The 19,453-nt window shown below is 32.3% G+C and overlaps 1 non-coding gene across 1 annotated transcript; it reads left to right on the top strand.

Annotated features, from left to right (window-relative positions):
• Positions 1-18,981: 18,981 nt before the first annotated feature.
• On the top strand, positions 18,982-19,063 carry TRNAS-GCU. The gene has a single exon. It is a non-coding gene; the product is annotated as a tRNA-Ser (tRNA).
• Positions 19,064-19,453: the final 390 nt, after the last annotated feature.

Genomic DNA, 19,453 nt, shown 5'->3' with positions numbered 1-19,453 from the left:
AATTTTATGAAGTCCAACCACATCCTAGGTCACCGATCATTCACTGCATATATCAAGCTCTCAAGGCCAAAAAAATGGAAAGGTTGTAGGACCTCTACTGACTCCAATGGGGTAAGACTTAGAATAGAAACATGCTCAAAGCTTTGAGGAACCCCAGATGCTCAGATAACACAAGAGACCAAGCCCGGACTTCCTGTAGTCCAGATAAAAGCTCGTGGATATCTACTATGTTAAGGAAGCGATGAGAGCCTACAAGTCAGTTGCTTATTGAGTATATTTTTATACTCACCCCTTTTCCCTTTCTTTTTTTAAGTGTATTTAAGTTGCAGATCGGGGTGGAGCTTCAGTTTGTCTTTGTTTGTCAGTCTTTTGTGATTTATAATTGTATTCCACACCTATTTCCCTTGTTATAATAAACTTGAACAATACCGTCTTTTAACATTGGATTTTATTTTGTATTTATCTTTGGTGGTGTTGTCTTTATTTCAATTTTAATTTTATCGAATTTAATCTTTTATTTTTATTTGCTTTAGCCATTTTTAGAAAAAAAAGTAAGAATGGATTAAAATTGATAAAAAAAAAAAAAAAAAAAAAAAAAAAAAAAAAAAAAAAAAAAAAAAAAAAAAAAAAAAAAAAAAAAAAAAAAACTTATGAACAAAATAAAAAAAATGTTTAAATTGTTAGTCACATATAACAAACATATCTAAACATTCCCAGACTCAAACTCATGCAAAGTTTCTAATGTCCGCATGAAGTTTAATACGAGGGTCATTGTAAAATGTAGAGAAATAGTTTTGTTTGAACTTTAAATTGAAGTAATGGGCTCACATAGGTTGACTTGGATTTCAAAGGACAAAATCGAACTTTGATGAAGGATAAATTGGTGACACAAACTTGTAATGTGTTGAGGGACCTTTTATAGTTAGATAATTGAATGATGTATGATGGTGCATGCTCCATGGACCTTGCATGCACCATATTATTTAGTGATCACATTGTTTAAATCATATACAAAAGTGGGCCGGATCCATAGTGTCCCCGGGATAAGGTACTCAGCCTTATCCATGTACTATAGATCATTTTGACTATATACCTGAACTTGATCCTCTCTAATGTCTCTGCATATAGTTCAAGTAATCATACTATAGTCAGAGAGTTCTTAGTTTATTGGATTTAGATTAATAATCCTAAAATTCACTTTATTCAATAGCAATCAACATAAATAATAACTTTATTGAAAATAGAATATGTTTTTGTTTACAAACTATGAGTTTTAGGACATAAAACCAACATGTGAGTGATCAAATTGTAAATCTACTATTTTAGAGAGTCGTGGTGTGTTCTTACAAAATTAAAATACTTGTACTGGTTTGATCCTGAGCCGTGGAAAGGATTGAGTTTGCTCTTGAACTCGTAAAAAGAGCGGTGTAGCGGTTGGGCTCTGATCCGAGAAAAGAGTCGATAAAGGTTTGTTCAAATTTTCAAGAGAACTTGGGGAGTTGGAGTAGGTCGAGTTTGACCGGACCACTATAAAACTACGGTATTATATTTTCTAACTTTTTCTTGTTTATTGTGATTTATTTTATGTTCTAAATTTTCCATAATTGATTATTGTTATTTCTTGAACTATTTTATTGTATTAATTATCATCTACTACTTATTTTTAAAAAAGTTTCATAATAAAAAAAATTAATCACGCTTAAATACTTTTATTGTTAAAAAGTCTATTCACCCCTCTAGGGTTGTCATACCAATCCAACAATTGGTATGAGAACAAGTTGCTCTCATAGAATTTTTTATGTAAACTTTATTGTTAGAGCTTATGACAAACCTACGTGTTAATAACCGTTTTTATAGACGACAATCAACCTCTAGGCCTCCTTATTTTGATGGAACAAATTATATTTATTGTAAAACTAGAACGAAAATTTGTTTGCAATCGGCTGATTATCAATTATGGTTAAATATTATTAAAGACCCTTACACTTCAATAAAAATTGTTAATAATACTAAGGACCTTAAAATAGGGGATAAATTTGATGAGCATGATATGATAAAGTGTTCCTTTTAGTGCTAGTGCTACAATATCTTTATTGTGCTCTAAGTAAAGATGAATTTAATAGGGTATCTATGTGTTATTTGGCATATAAAATTTGAAAAACTCTTAGTAACTCATCAGAGAACAAATCAAGTTAAAGAAACAAAGATTAGCAGGTTAGTTCATAATTATGAACTATTTAAATGGGATGCAAATGAATCAATAGGTGATATGTTTACTAGATTTACTAATATTCTAAATGCTTTGAAAAATCTTGGAAAAGTATATTCACTTCCGAAAATGTAAGGTAAATTCTCAGGTCTCTACCTAAAAGTTGGGAAGAAAAGTGAGGCAATTCAAGAGGCAAAAGATCTTATAAATCTTTCTTTGGATGAACTTGTTGGTTCTCTCATGACACATGATGATAAGAAAAGGAACCACTACAAGGGGAGTAAGATTCGGATTACCTTGTTGATCGAATATCTCAAGGCAAGAACATTGTTTGAGATTCGAATCACTCCACAAGCAAGATCGATCATGTCTAGCTTGAATGATTCTTGTTGATCAAATATCTCAAGGCAAGAACACTTCCATGAGATTCGAATCACTCCACAAGCAAGATTGATCATGTCGAGCTTGAATGATTCTACATGCAACCTAAACTACATAGAATTGCAAAGAAACTTAGCCATTGGCTAAAGAAGAGCACAAATGCTTCTTTTTACTATATTTTTCCAAGTCCCTTACACATACAACATGCATGGCTTTATATAGCCTCAAAATGAAACTGCTAAAGTCAATCCAAAGAGCACAAATGCTTCTTTTTACTATATTTTTCCAAGTCCCTTACACATACAACATGCATGGCTTTATATAGCCTCAAAATGAAACTGCTAAAGTCAATCCAAGAGTTGTAACATTGATACTTAATGACCATAATTAACCATTATGTAATTGTAACCTATAGTAAATAAAGTCTTAAAATACATAAATGAAATACAATAACTCTAAATTGTAACCCACCCAAAATTTATAACAATCAAACTTCATTCTTCTTCAATGTGGCATGAATTGAAACATCTTTTGATAATTTTGACAACCTTTTCTTCACATCTTCATTGAAGTATATTGTATGATTGATGTCTTTTGGTTTATATCACATGAGATTACAATGAAGAAGCACATGAAAGAGGAATCCAAAAAGAAGAAAAGAATAGCCCTAAAGTCCATCACATTGGAAGTTGACTCCGACGATGAGGAAGCCCTTGATGAAGATGATGTTGCCTATTTCACACGTAAGTATAAAAAATTCATCAAAAAGAAGAAACAATTTAAGAAACATTTCACCAACCAAAAAGAGTCAAAAGGTGAAAAGAGGAAAAATGATGACATAATATGCTATGAATGTAAAAATCCGGGTCATATAAGAACGGATTGTCCTCTCCTCAAATCATCTAAGAAATCCAAGGAAAAAGCAATAAGGGCTACTTGGGATGATTGTGATGATCTCGAACTAGTGAAAACTCGTTCTTTTATTAATTTATTTAATAATCTTGCTTTTGTTTCTCAAATTAAACCAAAAAGACTTAGGATGCCGAAAATGATGAGTTTTGGATTTTATGTGTGCAAGAAGAACTTAATCAATTTTGAAAGGAACAAAGTTTGGGAATTAGTCCCTAAGGCCTCTAATATTTCCATAATTAGAAGTTTTTAGAAATAAAATTGATGAAAGTGAGAATATCATTACAAATAAAGTTAGGCTTGTAGCTCAAGGTTATTGTCAAGAGTAGGTATAGACTATGAAGAAACTTTTGCACCCGTTGCTAGATTAGAAACTATTAGAATGTTACTTGTTTTTACTTCTTATGAAAATTTATACTGTATCATATGGATGTGAGAAGTTCATTCTTAAATGGTTATATCATGGAGGAAGTTATATGCACCCTTTGCATGTGATAGTTTTGCGTAAAATCACACATGAAAAGCCTTTCCCGGTGCGTTTAAGTTTGTGTGAGTCTCTCCTTCCCCCGTTTGACCTCTATTTAACAATTTTTCATTTCAATATTAATACTAACCATGATAGTGCTTGAAATAGGACCTACAGGAGAAATTTAAAAAATTTTGGAACTTCTAACATGCCAAAAAGCTAGCTCACGCAAACATATATCATCCAAGTAAGTAACCACAAGAACTTTAGGCAAATAATACTTATAGGGATTGCTACAACGTGCTAACATGCGAGCATTCCTTACTTTTGGTGGTTAGAAAATGCATGTTAGGACTTCAGAAAGGTGTATTTGGATAAGTATGTACTGTACGTATGCGATGGTAAAATTACTATTATACCCTTGGTCGATATTTCTGAGAAACATGTTGTTTTATGTATTATGTAAAGCTAGATAGGCGATATGCATGACTAGAATATCAATTGAGCAATAAGGATGAGTATGTTTTTTTTAATGTTGTTTTATATGCTTTCTATTGTGTAAGAAAAAAGGATGGACTATTATGATCTATGTTGTGGGTGATCAATGGATGTTGTCTCCCCATTGAGTTTTTTTACTTGTATATATGTATTATACAGTATGTCATAACTCCAGGTGTTTAACTGTGTGTTTTCCTTGTAAAGCGTGTTTATCTACACAAAGCTGGATGTTAGATTTAGGTGTTAGAACAATTTGATTATGTAGAATACGGTTAAATAAACATCCTTTCTTTCCTCATAGATAGAGTATTTTTACTTATTTAGTTTATCTACTCTCTATTTCTCTTAGTTATTCACAAGGCTATAAAAGTCAAGTTCAGTATTCAATAATATCATCAAACTCAAATGGTTTATGTTTCTGGCTTTGTCATTCTTCGGTCAAAATTGGACTGAGAAAAATATTAAAATTTATGAGAACACAGCCGAAGAAGGAGAAATCACAGGGGAAAGGACAAAACCGATTGCTGAAACAATTGAACCAGTTGCTGAAAATGAAGAGGGAGAAATCACGGAGGAAACAATTGAACTAGTTGCTGAAAAGTTGAACTAGTTGCTAATAACACTTTTCCAGCAGCTATTGCACAAAATTTGTATAAAGGATGTGAGAAATCGACATCCACCTGTATGGTATGCAGACTATAATTTCGGTGAAGGCTTATCTGAAGAGGATGAAGAAAAGGAATCCTTAATGATTTCAGATCCTGTGCATTTTGATGAAGTTGTCAAAAGTCCAAAATGGAGATTGGCTGTGAATGAAGAAATCAAATCCAATGAAAAAAAATCAAACACAAAACTTAGAGGTTCTACGAGCAGGAGGAAAGAAAATAAGAGAGAAATGGATTTATAAGAGCAAGCTAAATGAATCTGGAGCAGTTGATAAATACAAAGCAAGATTGACGGTAAAAGGCTACACACAAGAGTAATGAATTGATTATACGAAAGTGTATGCACCTGTGGCCAGAATAGATACTGTTAGAATGATAATTGCTTTTGCAAGGTTGGAAACTCTATCGGTTAGATGTCAAATCAACTTTTTGGGAATTAAAAGAAGATATTTTTTTGAACAACCAAAATGCTAATTCCAAATGGGAAGTGAGGACTTTTTGGTGAGTTAAAAGAAGATATTTTTGTTAAACAACCAAAATGCTAATTCCAGATTGGTATGTTAGAGTTAGTAATTTTCTTATTCGAAATGATTTTAAAATGGGTAAACTCGACACTACTCTTATATTAAAATTAAAGAAAATGATATGCTATTAGTGTAAATATATCTAGATGGTATCATATTTTGTTCTACTAATCCTTCCTAATAATTTTCTAAATGGATGCGTAATGAGTTTGAGATTAGTATGATGGGAGAGCTTAATTTCTTTCTTGGACTTCAAATCAAACAACTCAAGTATGGTATCTTAAGAGAAATACACTAAGGATTTACTCAAAAGCTTCAAGTTCAAGGGAGGTAAGATTACAAAAACTCTAATGAGCACATCCATGGAGCTTGACAAGGATGAAAAAGGTAAATGTGTGGATATTAAATCTTATTGAGGTATGATTGGATCTTTAGTTTACTTGACCGCTAGTAGACCAGATATTATGTTTAGTGTATGTCTTTGTGCTAGGTTTCAATCTTGTCATAAGGAATCTCATTTACATGCGGTTAAAAGAATATTTAAATATTTGCTTATGACTAATAATTTAGGATGATGGTATCCTAGAAATGTTGAGTTTAAATTGGTAGGATATTCTGATGCGAATTTTATGATGATATATTAGAATGCATTGATATGATTATTTGGACATTTGTAATATTTTAGGTTTTCTGAGTATCATATTATTTGGACATGGCCAAAGCGACTTTTCTATTTTAGGAACGAATCTCAAAGAGGCACTAGGGACAACAAGGGTAGATGATTAATTAGGAATCAATTAGAACTTCGGGACCTACAAGGTAGCTTAAAGCGCAGTAAAGGGTTGGCCCGAACTTTCTATAGACCAAAGGAAAGTCGTGGAGATCTAGTAGAAGAAGGAAGCAATGAGAGCCAACAAGTAGGTCGGTTACTAAGTATATTTTTATACTTATACCTTTCTCCTTTTCTAGTTGGTCAAGGTGGAGAGATGCTCTGGAGCTCTACTATCATAGAGGGGTGTCGACCCGGAGTGTATGTTAGTTATATTCGACCTGGGACATCAATTAGTTGTATAATTTTTTCCGCTTGTAAATATTTTGAAATTTCTGACACAGGTGTTGTTTTAAATTTATCTTTTCATTGCAGTTCGATTTCTCGAGATCCAACATCGGTTTGAGAGGGGAAGGAAGCATTCCTTATAACAAGAGTGTGAATACCTCTATGAGATCGTGAGGTAACCGGCCAAAGTGGACAATATCTTATAAAAAAGTATTCTTTATAAACGAGTTGCTTTGCTAGTACAAAAAAATGAACTTTTCGTCGCCTAGGAGAGTCAAACTCTCGCGAGGAAATCCCATGTACCTAGTAGGCACACGCCTTAACCACTCGTTCAAAGCAACTTTTTTGTTTTAGGATTGAATCTCGAAGAGATACTAAGGACAACAAAGGTAGATGATTAATGAGGAATCAGTTAGAACTTCGAGACCTACACGGTAGCTAGAGCGCAGTAAAGGGTAAACCCAAACTTCCTGTAGACCAAAGGAAAGTCGTGGAAACCTGGTAGAAGAAGGAAGCGACGAGGGCCTACAAGTAGGTTGGTTACTAAGTATATTTTTATACTTACAACTTTCTCCTTTTCTAGTTCAGGTACTTGTCAAGGTGGGGAGATGCTCGGGAGCTCTACTATCACAAAAGAGTGTCGACTCAGAGTTTATGTTAGTTGTATTTGACCTCGGACATCAATTAGTTGTAAAATTTGTTGGGTTAATTTTGAATTCTTTTGTATTCCAAGCCCTTTTTCGAGTTTGTAAATAGCTTTGAAATTTCTAACATAGGTGTTGTATGTCTTTTGAAGTGTAAAATTTTTTATCTTTTCATCGCTTCCATCCCAGATCCAACATCGGTTTGAGAGGGGAATAAAACATTTCATATATAACGGTATGAATACCTCTATGAGATCATGAGGTAACGAGCCAAAGTGGACATGTTTTAGCAGTGGCCTTTGGCTAGTACAAAAAAATAAACTATTCGTCTCTTGAGAGATTCAAACTCTCGCGGGGAAACCCCATGTACTTAGCAGGCACACGCTTTAACCACTCGACCAAAATAACTTTTTTGTTTTAGGAACGAATCTCGAAGAGGCACTAGGGACAACAAAGGTAGATGATTAATGAGGAATAAATTAGAATTTCGAGACATACACAGTAGCTTAGAGCGCAATAAAGGGTAAGCGCAACGTCCTATAGATCCAAGGAAAGTCGTAAAAACTTAGTAGAAGAAGGAAGCAATGAGGGCCTACAAGTAGGTTTGGTTACTAAGTATATTTGTTTACACCTTTCTTCTTTTCTAGTGTAAGGGCCTACAAGTAGGTTGGTTACTAAGTATATTTGTATACTTACACCTTTCTCCTTTTCTAGTGTACTGGTCAAGGTTTCTCCTTACACCTTTCTCCTTTTCTAGTGTACTGGTCAAGGTTTCTCCTTACACCTTTCTCCTTTTCTAGTGTACTGGTCAAGGTTTCTCCTTTTCTAGTGTAAGGGCCTATACAAGTACGTAACCTACAAGGTCGGGAGCTCTACTACCACAGACGGGTTTCGACCCGAAGTGTTGTTTAAAGTATAAAATATTTATCTTTTCATCACCTGAGAAATTCGAACTCTCGCAGAGAAACCCCATGTACGCAAGCACACGCTTTAACCACTCGGGCAAAGCAACTTTTTTGTTTTAGGAACGAATCTCGAAGAGACACTAGGGACAACAAAGGTAGATGATTAATGAGGAATCAATTAGAACTTCGGGACATACACGGTAGCTTAGAGCGCAGTAAAGGGTAAACCCAACGTCCTATACACCAAAGAAAAGTTGTGGAAACCTAGTATTATAAGGAAGCGATGAGGGCTTACAAGTAGGTTAGTTACTAAGTATATTTTTATACTTACACGTTTCTCCTTTTCTAGTGTACTGGTCAAGATGGGGAGATGCTCGGGAGTGTTGGCTTTTTGGCCCTTAATCTCAAATTAATTAATTAATTAATTAATTGATGTTTTGATGATAACAAACCTACCTTCAATTATTAACAATTCTCAGTATTTTTGTCTATCGTGTAAGGTTGGGAATAACAATTTCAACGTTTTTTTGGTTCTCTCAAATTAGAGATAAAACGAAGAAGTTCCCGTCTAAACAAGATACCCGACATGATGATGTGGCAACAAAATTGACATCATGGACTAATCAAATTCAAAACAAGATACCTAAATTGATGATGTAGCGACAAAATTGACATCATGGACCAACACCAAAATTGACATCATAGACCAATCTAAGTATGACATTTATAACTTTGTTAACCTAACCCAGGGTGGAGTTTTCAATTACATTTATAAAAGTTTTTTATTCTTTTAATTTAAAAGATAAATATTTGAATTATAAAATCATTTCATTTAGATTAATAATGATTTCAATTAGATTTATACCCCTTTTCAATTACTCTTAAATTGTTACTCACATGTTTTTCATTAACGTTCTTTTATTATATTATTACATTTAAATATGTTATATATATAATAAAAATGAATTTAAAACGTTTTTAATATTTATTTAAAATTATATATATATATATATATATATATATATATATATATTAAATGAAACATGTGGTCTATAATTTTTTACAATAAATTTAAAAATAAATAAATATTATTTTTCGTGATCGACGTTTCAGTTGATGTTTTATTGGTCCATATCAATTCCTATTTTATCACTATTTATACTCTATCACCCCTCATATTTTTCAGAAAACAACACAGAACATTTCACAATACACAAGCGATCTAAACTTTTTTTAAAAAAGCCCCCATTGTTGCTATCTCCAAGTTTCCAATTTTATTTCTTGTTATCTTATTCTGAGAGAGTTGTCTATGGTAGTGTGAGAAAATTGTAATACTATTTCAGAGAGTTGTGATGTGGTGTGTTTCTATAAAATTTCAGACAGTTGTACCAGTTTGATCTTGAGCAATGGAAAGGATTGAGTTTGATCTTGAACTCGTAAAAAGAGCGGTGTACCGGTTTGATCCTAAGTCATGGAAAGGATTGAGTTTGCTCTTGCACTCGTAAAAAGAGCGGTGTAGCAGTTGGATTCTGATCCAAGGAAAGAGTGAGAAAGTTTTATTCAAATTCCCAAGAGGCTATTGGGGAGTGGAGTAGGTCAAGTTTGACCGAACCACTATAAAACTAAGGTGTTATATTTTCTAATTCTTTTCCTATTTAAATTTTAAATTATTGTTATAAAACTAAAGTGTTATATTTTCTAACCATTTTCTATTTAAATTCTAAATTATTGTTATGTTTTATTGCATGTATAAGTTTTATTGTTATTAATTTTTTTTTTTAATAATTAAATGATTGAAACCCTATTCAGCCTTCTAGGGTTGTCATATTGATCCAACAATTGGTATCAGAGTAGGTTGGTTTTATTGATTTCTTTTTATAAACTTTATTTTTAGAGTTTATGACAAATCTACTTGTTGAAACCCCTTTTTGTGAAGGACAATCAACTTCTAGACTTCCTTATTTTGATGGAACAAGTTATATGTATTGGAAAGCTAGAATAAAAATTTATTTGCAATCGATTGATTATGAATTATGGTTGAATGTTAGTAAAGGTCCTTTCATTCCAATAAAAATTGTTAATAACATAGAGGAGCTTAAATTAGAGAATGAATTTGATGAACAAGATATTAAAAAATGTTTTTTAATGCTAGTGCTATAAATTATCTTTATTGTGCCCTAAGTAATGATGAATTTAATAGAGAGTATCTATGTGCATATGAAATTTGGAAAACTCTTGAAGTAACTCACGAGGGAACAAATCAAGTTAAAAAAACAAAAATTAGCATGTTAGCTCATAATAAAATGTATGCAAATGAATCTCTAAGTGATGAAAAAAGTAGCAAATTTTTGTTTCATGGCTCATGGTGACAAAGAGGATGAAGTCATGGCTCAGGGTAACAAAGAGGATGAAGAAGACGAGGTAATTCTTGAATCTCCTTCTTACGATGAATTATTTAAGGTTTTTGAGGAGATGCAACTCGATTCAGAAAAACTTGGCTCAAAGTATGTTATGCTTCAAAAGAAATATAAGACTTCAATTATTAAAAATGAGTCTTTATTAAATGAAATTTCTTGCTTGAAAGAGAATAATCATACCTGTGAAAAGCATGTAAATGATTGTGATGAGAAAACTTCATTACTTATAAAATTAAGTTTCTTGAGCATGATTGTTATGAAAAAGATAATTAATTAAATTACTCAAAGAAAAGGAATTAAATACTATACAAGAACTTGGTAACTCTAAAGAGTCTATTCAAAAGTTAAATATAGGTGCTCTAAAATTAGATAAAATAATTGAAGCACGTAAGAGTTATGGTGATAAAAGAGGATTAGGCTATATTGATGAATATTCTACTCCTTCAAGTTCTAAAACAATATTTGTTAAACCATCCCCATTATGCCTAAGTCTAACACATGCAAATTTGTATCTGAGTATGATAAATTTAGATTTGTGCCTATATGTCGTTATTGTGGTGTTGAAGGTCATATTAGACCTAATTGCTTTAAATTGAAAATTTCTCAAAACATTACTTCCGGAAGAAAATTTTCTCAAAATATAAAATTTAACAATGTTTTAAGAAATAATTTTCTATTGAAAATAGAGTACATAAACTTAGTCCAAGAAATAAATTCCTGCATGATGTTGATTGTTTCTCGTGTGGTAAGTTTTTTTTAATATGAATGCAAGCATGATTCCTAAATTTGTGAAAACTAACTTGTTAGGACCCAAACAAATATGGGTACGAAAATGTCAATTTTGAATATATTTATTTATAGGTTTATTTGAAAACCTCCAAGAAAAAATAAGTGGTATTTGGACAGTGATTGCTCAAGACACAGGACGGAAACCAATCCAAGTTTGTGAGTCTTTCCAAGAAGGATGGTGGCTTAGTAACGGTTGGTGACAACAAGAAGGGTAAAATAATTGGAAAGGGTACTATAGGTAATGACTCGAGTATTCTATTTGAAAATGTACTTTTAGTTGATGATTTTAATTACTTGTTTTGATGTTAAAACATAAAAATGATGTGTGAAAAGATTTGCTAGTTTTGTAAAACTAGTTCAAAATGAAAAAAAGTTTTCTTTTACTAAAATTAGGAGTGACCATGGGGAGAATTCCACAGGGTAGCGTTTGAAATTTTTGTAAAGATAATGGTTTTTATAATGACTTCTCAAGTACTCCTCAACAAAATGGTGTGGTTGAAAGAATTTTTTTTTACAAGAATGTGCTAGATGAACATGATTTACCTAAATCTGTTATGTTTCAAATAGAGTTTTAATTAGACCCTGTTTAGATAAAACTACTTGTGAATTTTGGCATAATAAAATTCAAAATATTGGGTATTTCAAAATTTTTTGTTACAAATGTTTTATTTTGAACCACGAAGAAAAGCTATGAAAATTTGATTCTAAGAAGGATATTGGAATTTTTCTTGTTATTCATCCACCAGTAAAACTTAAGAGTTTTCAATAAGTGAACTTTAGTTATAGAAGAATCTATACATGTGTTATTTGATGAATCTTGTAATGATATTTCTAATGAGTCTATGTAGGGATGATTTAGAAAGAAATTTTTGGAGATTTACGTGTTAGTGGCAAAGGAAATGAGACTCTTTTTCAAGTAAAGAAGAAGTGAGCTTAATGAAAAGAAGGAAGAAAGTTCTTCATCAGTGCCAAAAGTATGGAGGTATGCCTCATCTCATCCCAAGGACTTGATTATTGGTGATCCTGAACAAGGTGTGAAAACTCGTTCCTCTATTAAATTATTTAATAATCTTGCTCTTGTTTCTCAAATTGAACCAAAAAGTCTTAAAGATGCCGAAAATGATGAGTTTTGGATTTTAGTTATGCAAGAAGAACTAAATCAATTCGAAAGAAATAAAGTTTGGGAATTAGTCTCTAGACCCTCTAATATTTCCATTATTGGAACTAAATGGGTTTTTAGAAATAAAATTGATGAAAATGGGAATATCATTAGAAATAAAGCTAGACTAGTAGCTCAAGGTTATTGTCACGAGGAAAGCATAGACTATGAAGAAACTTTTGCACCCGTTGCTAGATTAGAAGCTATTAGAATGTTATTTGCTTTTGTTTCTTACAAAATTTTATATTATATCAAATGGATATGAGAAGTGACATTCTTAAATGGTTATATTATGGAGGAAGTTTATGTAAACAACCTCATGTATCTGAAAATTTTGATTTTCCACATCATGTCTATAAGAAAAAGGCTTTTTATGGCTTAAAACAACCTCCAAGAGCTTGGTACGATCGACTTAGTAATTTTCTTATTGAGAATGATTTCAAAATGGATAAGTTCGACACCACTCTCTTTATTAAAATTAAAGAAAAAGATATGCTACAAATATAGGTGGATGATATTATATTTGGTTCTACTAATCCTTATTTATGTGAAAATTTTCTAAATGTATGCCTAATGAGTTTAAGACGAGTATGATGGGAGAGCTCAGTTTCTTTCTTGTTGGTATCTTCCTAAATCAAGAGAAATACACTAAGGATTTACTCAAAAGGTTCAAGTTCAATGAAGGTAAGATTACAAAAAAAAACTACAATGAGCACATCTACTAAGCTTGATAAGGATGAAAAAGGTAAATGTGTAGATATAAAATCTTATCGAGGTATGATTGAATCTTTACTTTACTTGATTGCTAGTAGACCTGATATTATGTTTAGTGTATGTCTTTGTGCTAGGTCTCAATCTTGTCCTAGGGAATCTCATCTACATGCCGTTAAAAGAATATTTAAATATTTGATATTATGTTTAGTGTATGTTTTGTGCTAGGTCTCAATCTTGTCCTAAAGAATCTCATCTACCTGCATTAAAAAAATATTTAAATATTTACTTAGGGACTATTAATTTAGAATTGTGGTATCCTAAAATTTTAAGTTTAAATTGGTAGGAAATTTTGATGCGGATTTTGTGCGGAATATATTGCGGTTGCTAGTTGTTGTGCTCAAATTCTTTGGATGAAACAAACTCTTTGTGATTTTGAATTAAAATTTGATAGTGTGCCTATATTTTATGATAACAATCATACTATTAATTTAACCAAAAATCCTGTTCATCATCCTACAGCTAAACATATTGACATTAGACAACATTTTATTAGAGTGCAGGTGCAAAATGGAAATATTATTCTTGATTTTGTAAATTCTAATAATCAATTAGTAGATATTTTTAACAACCCCTTTGATGAAGAAATTTTTTTTTTTTTTTGCAAAATTAGGCTTGGGCTTGGTATTATTGGGTGTGATATATCTTGAATTTTATAATCTTAATTATAGGCATGTTACTCGGGGAGCATGTCATTCTTTTATTATTTTTTTATTGTTCTCTTTAATGATGATAAAGGGAGAAAATTAGGAAAAATATGCTCTAAGTTTATTATTTTATAATTAATGAATCACTTTGTTGTTGTGATGTTTCATAATTCATTGAAGTATTAATATAGGGGGAGAATATGAATGTGAGTAAATTTCAAATTTCTGATGATATATTAGAATGCGTATGATGATGCATCGATATTGGTATCACGATATTATTATTTGGACATGTTCATTATTTTAAGTTCTATGGTTTTATGGATTTCATACTATTTTTCTTGAAATGGTTTGTCATCATAAAAATGGGAGATTGTTGGCTTTTTGGCCCTTAATCTCAAATTAATTAATTTTAATTAATTAATTGATGTTTCTATGATAACAAACTACCTTCAATTATTAACAATTCTTAGTATTTCTTAGTATTTTTGTCTACAATGTAAGGTTGGGAATAACAATTTCAACGTCTTTTTTTGTTCACTCAAATTAGAGATAAAACGAAGAAGTTCCAGTCTAAACAAGATATCCGACGTGATGATGTGACGGCAAAATTGACATAATGGACTTATCGAATTCAAAACAAGATACTTGAATTGATGATGTGGCGACAAAATTGTCATCATGGACGAACAACAAAATTGACTTCACAGACCAATCAAAATATGACATTTTTTAACTTTGTTAGAGTTCTCAATTACATTTATAAAAGTATTCCATTCTTTTAATTTAAAAGAGCAAGTATTTGAATTATAATAATTTCAATTACATTTATATTGATTTTATTAAATTTATACTCTTAAATTGTTACTCACATGTTTCATTAACCTTCTTTTATTATATTATTACATTTAAATATGTTATATATATATATATAATAAAAATGAATTTAAAATGTTTTTAATATTTATTTAAAATAATATATATATATTTATATATATATATATAGATATATATATAATTATTTATTTAAATGAAACGGGTGGTCTATAATTTTTTTTACTATAAATTTAAAAATAAATAGATATTATTTGTTGTGGTCCAAGTTTTAGTTCTCTAGTGGTCCGTATCAATTCCTATTTTTACAACTTTATCACTATTTAAACTCTATCACCTCTTCATATTTTTCAGAACAACACACAGAACAATTTTTCAGAACAACACACGGAACATTTCACAATAAACGAACGACCTAAACTTTTTTAAAAAAGTCTATCTTGCTGCTCTCTACAAGTTTCCAAGTTTTCAATTTTATTTGAGAGATATCTATATAAATTTTTTTTAAAAAAGTCTCCCTTGCTGCTCTCTACAAGTTTCCAATTTTATTTCTTGTTTATCTTATTCGGAGAAAGATGTCTACTGTGAGAAAATTGTAAAGCTACTACTTCAGAGAGTTGTGGTGTGGTGTGTTTCTATAAAATTTTAGACTGTTGTACCGGTTGCTCTTGAACTCATAAAAAAAGCGGTGTACCGGTTTAATCCTGAGCCGTGGAAAGGATTGAGTTTGCTCTTAAACTCGTAAAAAGAGCGGTGTACCGATTTGATCCTGAACCGTGGTAGTGTGGTGTACCAGTTTGATCCTGAGCCGTGGAAAGGATTGAGTTTGCTTTTGCACTCGTAAAAAGAGCGGTTAGTAGTGTGGTGTACCGGTTTGATCCTGAGTCGTGGAAAAGATTGAGTTTGCTTTTGCACTCGTAAAAAGACCGGTGTAGCGGTTGGGCTCTTGATATGGAAAGAGTAAGTTGAGTTTGGCCGAATCATTATAAAACTAAAACTAAAATTAAGTGTTATATTTTCTAACCCTTTTCCTATTTAAATTCTAAATTATTGTTTTTTTATTGCATGTTATAAGTTGTATTGTTATTAATTTTTTTTTTAATAATTACCTGATTGAAACCCTATTCACCCCTCTAGGATTGTCATATCGATCCAACAGGGAGCTCTACTATCATAGAGGGAGTGTCGACCCAGAGTGTTGTTAGTTTATTCAACTTGGGCCATGAATTAGTTGTATAATATTTTGGGTTGATTTTGAATTCTTTTGGTCAAATCTTAGAGAAAAACACGATGTGATTAGAAAGCACACACCTTGACCACAAAATGACTTAATGGTTTTATGAATAGTAGTCTATTACTTGTATTTTGTGGAACATCAATTAGTTGTATTCTTTGAACATGTGTTGTTTGTCTTTTTAAAATTTATCTTTTTGCCGCGGTTCGATTTCTCGAAATCTCAAAAATTGGGTCGTGACAAATCTAATTCATGGATTATTTCTAGTATCTACATTATCCATTAACTCTGTTAGTTCTAATTCATGAATTCTCTATAGTGAAGCTTCGAATCATATAATATCCAAAGCTTTTGTTATGACTTTACCAAAGGCGACAAACATTTGCAATAAAATTGCCTAACGGAGGAACAACAAATGTGTCACTTACAGTCAATTTTTTCTTTAATCATGACCTTAAATTAAACAATATTTTATGTGTGTCTTCATTCAATTTAAACATGTTGTCCATTAGTAAACTTACCAATGACTTGAAATGTTCACCTACTACCCTGATTCTTGTGTTATGTAAGACTTGGCTACGGAGAAGATGATTGGCTCGGGTAAACAATTTGGAGGTCTCTATCATATTTCTTAATCTCCAATCAAATCTTTAACTAATCAAGTATCTCAATCATCTAATTTGTGGCATTTACGACTGGGTCATTCTTTTTTTCTTGTTTTAAATTTCTAACCGATCAATTTCATCTTAATAATGCTACTTTTTCTCATAACGGTAGTATTTGCCCGTTAGCAAAACAAACTAGGTTGTTTTTTTCAAGAAGTTCAATAATAACACATTCTACCCTTGGCATGTTACATTGTGATGTTTAAGGATCTCATAAAATTCCTACCCATTCTGGTTTGTGTTTTCTTCTCACTATTGTTGATGATTTTACTTGATGTACTTGGGTTTTTCTTATGCAACATAAATCAAAAGTACATCATTTGTTAATGAACTTTGTTAAATTCGTTCAAACTCAATTTCATACTACTATCAAGATAGTACGATCAGACAATGGGACTGAGTTCCTGTCTTTACAACCATTTTTTACTTCTTGTGGCATTGAATTTCAGTGCACTTGTGTCTATACCCCACAACAAAATTGAGTCGTAGAGCGTAAGCATCATCATATCCTAAATGTAGCTAGGTCTCTCCTCTATTAGTCACACGTTCCACTTCATTTTTTGGGAGAGTGCATTTTAATTGTTGTTTATTTTATAAATAGAACAACATCACCATTTTTATCTAACAAGACACCACTTGAAGCACTCTACAAACAACCACCTGCATTTCATCATCTTAAACTTTTTTAATGTAAATGTTACACCCACTCCTGATGGTCTCTTTATCAGTCAATTAAAATATGCTCGAGATATTCTTACTCGTGTTCAGTTGCTCGATAGCAAACCAGTTCACACTCCCATGGTTGTTTCTCAACACCTGACTGCTGATGGTTCTTCTTTCTCTGATCCTACTCTCTACAGATCTCTTGTTGGCGCCCTTCAGTACTTGACTATTACGTGACCAGATATTGCCTATGCTGTCAATTCTGTCAGTCAATTCTTGCATGCCCCTACTGCAGATCACTTTCTTGTTGTCAAACGTATTCTTCGCTATGTCAAAGAAACACTCCACTTTGGTCTTACCTTTCGTCCATCCACTGTTCCTAGTACGCTAGTCGCTTATTCGGATGCTGACTAGGCTGGTTGTCCCGATACTCGTCGTTCTACATCCGGCTATTCTATTTATCTTGGTAACAATCTCATTTCTTGGAGTGCCAAAAAGCAACCTACTGTATCACGCTCCAGCTGTGAATCTGAGTATCGTGCTCTTGCCACAACTGCTGCTGAACTTCTTTGGGTTACGCATCTTTTGCATGACCTCAAGGTCCCTATTTCATAGCAGCCCTTACTCTTATGTGACAACAAAAGTACTATTTTTTTGAGCTCTAATCCTATTTCTCACAAGCGGGCCAAACATGTTGAACTAGATTATCATTTCCTTCGAGAACTTGTTATCGCTGGCAAACTTCGCACACAATATGTACCCTCTCATCTCCAAGTTGCTGACATCTTCACAAAGAGTATTTCTCGACCTCTCTTTGAATTTTTCAGATTCAAGCTTCATGTTCGTTCAAATCTGACGCTCAGCTTGCGGGGGGGTGTTAAGGATAGTTGACCGTTCATTATAAGGCAAATATCTAGATATTTGCCTTACATTACGGGTGACCATATTTGCCCTTTTATTAAATGCAAATATATTGTATTCATTTATTATTCTTTCCTTTTATCGCTATTTCCTTATTATTTGTAATTTACCTTAGTTCTGTATTCTGTAAATGATTATAAATAAGAGAACTCTCACCACCATTTGGGTGTGGTGGATTAATCAAACATTCACAGTCACAAATTTCAAGTTATTTACAAAAGGAAAAAAGGGCATGGGATACAAAAGAATTCAAAATCAACCCAAAAAATAATACAACTAATTGATGTCCTAGGTCGAATACAACTAACATACACACTGGGTCGACACCCCTCTATGTTAGTAGAGCAACCGAGCATATCCCCACCTTGACTAGTATCAAAACAAGAAATGGAGAAAGGTGTAAGTATAAAAATATACTTAGTAAACAACCTACTTGTAGGTGTCATCGCTTCCTTCTTCTACTAGGTTTCCACGACTTTCCTTTGGTCCATAGGAAGTGCGGGCTTACCTTTTACTGTACTCTAAGCTATCGTGTAGGTCTCGAAGTTCTAATTGATTCCTCATTAAACATCTACCTTTGTTGTCTGTAGTGCCTCTTCAAGATTTGTTCCTAAAACAAGAAAGTCGCTTTGGCCGAGTGGTTAAGGCGTGTGCCTGCTAAGTACATGTGGTTTCCCCGCTAGAGTTTGAATCTCTCAGGTGACGAAAAGTTCATGTTTTTTTTTGTACTAGCCAAAGACCACCGTTAAAAGATATTGTCCTCTTTGGCCCGTTACTTCACGAGATATTCACGCCCTTATTATAAGAAATGCTTCGTTCCTCTCTCCAATCTGTCATGACCCAATTTTAATTTTAGAGGTTTCGAGAAATCAAACTGCGATGAAAAGATAAATTTTGCACACTTTAAAAGACATACAACACCTTTGTCAGAAATTTCAAGTTCTTTACAAACGGAAAAAGGGTATCAAAATCAACCTAAAAAATTAAACAACTAATTGATGTCCCAGGTCGAATACATCTAACATACACACCGTGTCAACAGCGTTTTGTGATAGTAGAGCTCCAGAGCATCACCCCACCTTGACCAGTAAATGA

This window comes from Cucurbita maxima, unplaced genomic scaffold, assembly GCF_002738345.1.
Source record: "Cucurbita maxima cultivar Rimu unplaced genomic scaffold, Cmax_1.0 Cma_Scf00070, whole genome shotgun sequence".
NCBI lineage: Eukaryota > Viridiplantae > Streptophyta > Magnoliopsida > Cucurbitales > Cucurbitaceae > Cucurbita > Cucurbita maxima.
Note: the sequence above shows the minus strand (reverse complement) of the source record. Positions and strands in the feature narration are given on the sequence as shown.